We start from the raw sequence: 6000 nt of genomic DNA, 5'->3' as shown, positions 1-6000 counted from the left end.
TGTTGCTGCTGGAGCCCCAGAGGTGGGTGTGGGTTGGGGACAGGACTGTCCCTGCTGGCGCTGACCCCTCTGTGTGTGACACTCCCACACCACGGGGGTGGCTGAGCCCAGCGAGGGTCACTGCCCCTCTTTGTCCCCAAATTCGAGGCTGGATGGGTGTGAGGGGCTGGGGGCTGTGTCCTCGAGGGGGTTCAGCTCCCAGCACCGCATCCGAGCTCATCCCGGCCCTCTGGGCTTGCTGGGGCCTCGGCTTTGCCACACAAAGGAGACTTTGTGCCTTCCTCCTCCTCCTCCTCCTCCTGCGGCGCGGCCGCCGCGGCCCTGGGGACGGTGTCACTGCCAGCCGGGGTCTGCTCCATCCGGGGGGCTCTGCCACCCTCCGCGGGGGCTGGAAATTTCTGGGGGTCCTGCAGCCATCCAGGGGTCTCAACCTCTCGAGGGGATCTGCATCCTCTTGGGTGGGCTCGTGTTTTTGGAGGATCTTCAGCAGCAAAGGGGGTCTGCAAGTTTTGGGGGATTTGCAGCCATCTGGGGGTGGTTCAGCATTTTGGGGGGCTTGCAGCCATCTGGGGGTTTGCAGCCATCCAGGAGATCTGCATCCTTTTTGGGGTGTTGCAGTTTTGGAGGGTCCGAAGCCATCAAAAGTCTTCTCAAATGTTTTTGGGGGTTCTGCCATTCAGGGGCTTTGTAACCTTTCAGAGGGGTTGCACTAGGATTTTCGGAGGGGAATTCAAGTTTATCTGGATGCTTCAAAAGCATCCAGGGGAGGTTACAACCTTTGGGGGTGTCTATGACCATTCAGGGGGGTTTTAACCTTCTGGGGGCTTGCAACCATCCAGAGGAGCTGCAAATTTTAGGGGGCTTTCAGTCATCCAGGGGGGTTGCAACCTTTTGGGGGGTTGAAGCATTTTATGGGGGCTGCAGCCGTCTGGACAGTTTGGAATTAATTGGAGGGATTGTGGCATTCTGGGGGCTGTGGAACCACCCAGAAACTTTGCAACATTTTGAGATCTGGGACCGCTTTGGGGGGGCTTGTGGCCATCGGGGGGAGGTTGGCACATTTTGGGGGTCTGGAAGCATTTTAGGGGTCTGCAGCCTTCCCGGGGGGTGGCAAACCTGGGGCTGGGATTCCCGGATAACCCTGGAAATGCAGTGGGTGGGAAATGGCTTCCAGCATCCCCATCCCAAAAATCCCCCAGCTGAGCTGGGGCCCGGATCCTCCCCACCAGGGTGAGCATCTCCCCTCGCTCAGCCATTCCCAAATGACTTTGCCAATCAATAACAATCAATTCCCCTTTTCCTGCCGCCGCTCCGGGGGCGTCGGGCTCCTGCTGGTGGAGGATTTGGGTGGAATTCCAGGGAAAAGGGGCAGGTGCGAGCTCGCTACTCCTGTTCTGTGTATGGCACTGGTAGAATTCACTGTGCAACCCCGCGGTCAGTGAATTACCATAGGGCCATAAACAGAGCAGAGAAAGACCCGCGGGCGCCGCGGGGCCGTCGCCGACGCCGCCTGGCCCGTTTTGGCACTAGCACATTTTTGCTTTGATTTGTAGCTTTTGAGCAATTATGTGTAGTGCCAATATGGGAGAGGGCGGGGAGAGCAGCAACGGGGACGGAGCAGCAGCGCCGGGGATTGGGGTGGGAATGCTGGGATGGGGGGCTGGGAACGCCTCTGGAATTGCTGGGATGGGGGGGGGGTGTCCGTCTGTCCATCCCCAACGTGGTGACACTGAGGGCGTGACACCACCATCCCAGAGTGGTGACACTGAGGGGGCGTCCATCCCAATGTGGCGACACTGAAGGTGTCCATGTGTCCATCCCAGCATGGTGACACCGAGGGGGTGTCCGTGCCAATGTGGTGACATTGAGGGGATGTCCATCCCAACGAGGTGACACTGTGACACCGAGGGGATGTCCATCCCAGCGTGGTGACATTGAGAAGATGTCCATCCCAACGAGGTGACACTGTGACACTGAGGGGGTGTCCATCCCAGCGTGGTGACACCGAGGGGGTGTCCGTGCCAATGTGGTGACATTGAGGGGATGTCCATCCCAATGTGGTGACATTGAGGGGGTGTCCATCCCAGCGTGGTGTCCCAGCCCATGGGGACACCTTGGCCAGGCCACCACGAGCAGGATGGACCCTGCACCTCCTGTCCCCCTCCCCAGGGGGATCTGGAGCCCCATGTGGGGTTTTCTGGCCCCATGGGTGAAATGATGCATTTTTCCTGTTTTTTGCAGCTCTCCAGGCCCTGCTCGGTGGCCGCTGTCCCCAGCTGTCCCCAGGCTGGGCCTGGCTGCCCCGGGGCTGCCTTTGGCAATGGTAGAACTCACACTGGTGCGGTAGCAGGATCCGGTGGTTCTAGACTTGCCAACTACGGCCCCGGGGCGCTGCCACAGACATGACAGTCCCCTGGTGTCCTCTGGTGTCCCCTGGCACCCCCTGGGCTCTGCTCCCGGGCTGGCAGGGCCCCGCGGGGTCGGGGCAGGGCCCCACTCCATCCGTGTGCATTTGGGGGATGCTGTGGGTGCCCTGCACACGTGGTGTGGGAGGGGATGGCGATGCTGGGCCACCCCCAGCCCCAGAGGGGGGTCTGGCACCCCAGCCCGTCTCCATGGCAGGGGGAACTGGGATCTGTGGGACACCGGTCATTGGAGCAGCGTGGCCACGTGTCCCGGTGGGACTCCGGGCTCAAGGGCTGATCCAGCCCTGGTCGGGGCAGGGCCCTGCGGGGATGGGGTCAGGCCACCAGCCCCTGCCCCAGCCGTGGATCCAATTCCTGTTCCTGGATCCCATTCCTGCTCCCGGATCCACCCCCTGCTCCCAGATCCAATCCCTCCTCCTGGATCCTGTTCCTGCTCCTGGATTCAACCCCTGCTCCTGGATCCCATCCCTGCTCCTGCATCCCACCCCTGTTCCTGGATCCAGTCCCTGCTTGGGGATCCCACCCCACGCCAGCCCTGTGCCGGGGGGAAACTGAGGCACGTTTGAAGCAGCAGCGGGCGGTGGCAGCTGCCCCTTGTCCCCTGCCTGTCCCCAGGTGTGGCACAGGGGTGGTGGCAGCTCTCAGGGACAGGGGGATGAGGGGAGGGGGCTGGGGCTGTGCTGGGTGGGGGCTGTGCCCACCCCTGTGCTGGGATGTGCAGGGAATGTAGGGCAGCGCTGGTGATTACGGAGCTTTCGGCATTAGCCCACGGAGATTGGATCACGCTGGATTAGGGCAGGCTCCAATCATCCTCCCCGGGCTGGGGGCAGGGAGGGATGGACAGACGGACGGGTGGGGGTCCCCGTGGCCCTGCTGGGGGTGGTGGGGGCTGTGGGGGCACAGGTGTCCGTGTGTCTGTCTGGTCATTCATCCATCTGCTCGTCCAGGTAACACACACCCAACGTGTGTGCATTGCTGCAGCCACATCCATTGGCTGTACTGACACCCTTCCTCTGTCTGTCTGTCTGTCCAGGCGTGGATCCATCCATCCATCCATCCACCATCCATCCATCCATCCATCCATCCACCATCCATCCATCCATCATCCATCCATCCATCATCCATCCATCCATCCATCCATCATCCATCCATCCATCCATCCATCCATCCATCCATCCATCCATCATCCATCCATCCATCCATCCATCCATCATCCATCATCCATCCATCATCCATCCATCCATCCATCCATCATCCATCCATCATCCATCCATCCATCATCCATCCATCCATCCATCATCCATCCATCCATCATCCATCCATCCATCCATCCATCATCCATCCATCATCCATCCATCCATCATCCATCCATCCATCCATCCATCCATCCATCCATCCATCCATCCATCCATCATCCATCCATCCATCCATCCATCCATCATCCATCCATCATCCATCCATCATCCATCCATCCATCATCCATCCATCCATCATCCATCCATCCATCCATCATCCATCCATCCATCATCCATCCATCCATCCATCCATCCATCCATCCATCCATCCATCCATCCATCATCCATCCATCCATCATCCATCCATCCATCCATCCATCCATCATCCATCCATCCATCATCCCTCCATCCATCCATCCATCCATCCATCCATCCATCCATCCATCATCCATCCATCCATCCATCCATCCATCCATCCATCCATCATCCATCCATCCATCATCCATCCATCCATCCATCCATCCATCCATCCATCCATCCATCATCCATCCATCCATCATCCCTCCATCCATCCATCCATCATCCATCCATCCATCCATCCATCCATCCATCCATCCATCCATCCATCATCCATCCATCCATCCATCATCCATCCATCCATCCATCCATCATCCATCCATCATCCATCCATCCATCCATCATCCATCCATCCATCCATCATCCATCCATCATCCATCCATCCATCCATCATCCATCCATCCATCCATCCATCATCCATCCATCATCCATCCATCATCCATCCATCCATCATCCATCCATCCATCCATCATCCATCCATCCATCATCCATCCATCCATCATCCATCCATCCATCCATCCATCATCCATCCATCCATCATCCCTCCATCCATCCATCCATCCATCCATCCATCCATCCATCCATCCATCCATCCATCATCCATCCATCCATCCATCCATCCATCCCTCCATCCATCCATCCATCCATCCATCCATCCATCCCTGTCTGTCCATCCCTCCCTCCCTCCCCCAGTGCTGATTTAACCCCACCCTCACTCAGAGCGGGCCCTGCCCTGCCGGGGGAGGATTTGGGGGGGTTGGGGGTGGAGCCTCCCCAGCCCCACCCCCTGGCCACACCCCCAGGAGCTCTGCCCCTCCCCAGAGGCCCCGCCCCAAGGGGCAGCCGGTCCCGCCAGGACCAGCATTCCCAGGACCAGCATTCCCAGTACCCGCATTCCCAGGATCTGCTCCCTCTGGGGGAGCCCCCCAGGACCCCCCCCTCATCCTGGCCCTTCCCAGCTGCAGCAGCCGGGCTCATCCTGAGTGTCCACCTGCATTTTTGGGGTCAAATCCTCCAATTTGGGGCCACATTTTGCAATTCAGGGCCCTCCCTGGGGGTGGGTAGAGGCAGAAAATCCACACAAGACCCCCCCCCAGTGCCAGGGGGCAGGGAATGGGTGCAGCCCCACCAGTCTGTTCCAGTACAAGCTGGAGGTTACTGGTGCAGGTTCCAGCCCCCCCAGTCTCTCCCAGTACAGAGCTGGGGTTACTGGTGCAGGGTGCAGCCCCAGAATGGGATGGAGGTTACTGGTGCAGCCCCCCCAGTTTCTCCCAGTACAGGATGGAGGTTACTGGTGCAGGGTGCAGCCCCCCCAGTCTCTCCCAGTATGGAGTGCAGGTTACTGGTGCAGGTGCAGCCCCCCCAGTCTCTCCCAGTATGGAGTGCAGGTTACTGGTGCAGGTGCAGCCCCCCCAGTCTCTCCCAGTATGGAGTGCAGGTTACTGGTGCAGGGTGCAGCCCCCCCAGTCTCTCCCAGTATGGAGTACAGGTTACTGGTGCAGGTTCCAGCCCCCCCAGTCTCTCCCAGTACAGGATGGAGGTTACTGGTGCAGGTTCCAGCCCCCCCAGTCTCTCCCAGTACAGGATGGAGGTTACTGGTGCAGGGTGCAGCCCCCCCAGTGTCTCCCAGTATGGAGTGCAGGTTACTGGTGCAGGTTCCAGCCCCCCCAGTCTCTCCCAGTTTGGGCTGGAGGCTGTTGGTGCTGGGGGCTGCAGAGCTGCCCCAGCAGGGGCCCTGCTGCTGATTAAGGCCGATTAATGAAGATTAAACCCTCCCAGCAGCGTCTGCCAGCCCGAGCCGCCTGACCTGGCCCTGCTGCTGCACCCTTTGGGGCCATGGGATGTCCTGGGGTCCCCAGAGGTCCCCAAAGCCCCAGGTCACCCTCCCAGCACCTTCCACGTCCCAGGCATCCGCTCCAGCTCCTGGAATTGCTGGCAGCATCCCCAGGGAAGCAGCCCCACTGCTCCTTCCCTCCCTCTCT

This window comes from Ammospiza nelsoni, chromosome 5 (assembly GCF_027579445.1).
Source record: "Ammospiza nelsoni isolate bAmmNel1 chromosome 5, bAmmNel1.pri, whole genome shotgun sequence".
NCBI lineage: Eukaryota > Metazoa > Chordata > Aves > Passeriformes > Passerellidae > Ammospiza > Ammospiza nelsoni.
This window is presented reverse-complemented; position numbering follows the sequence as displayed.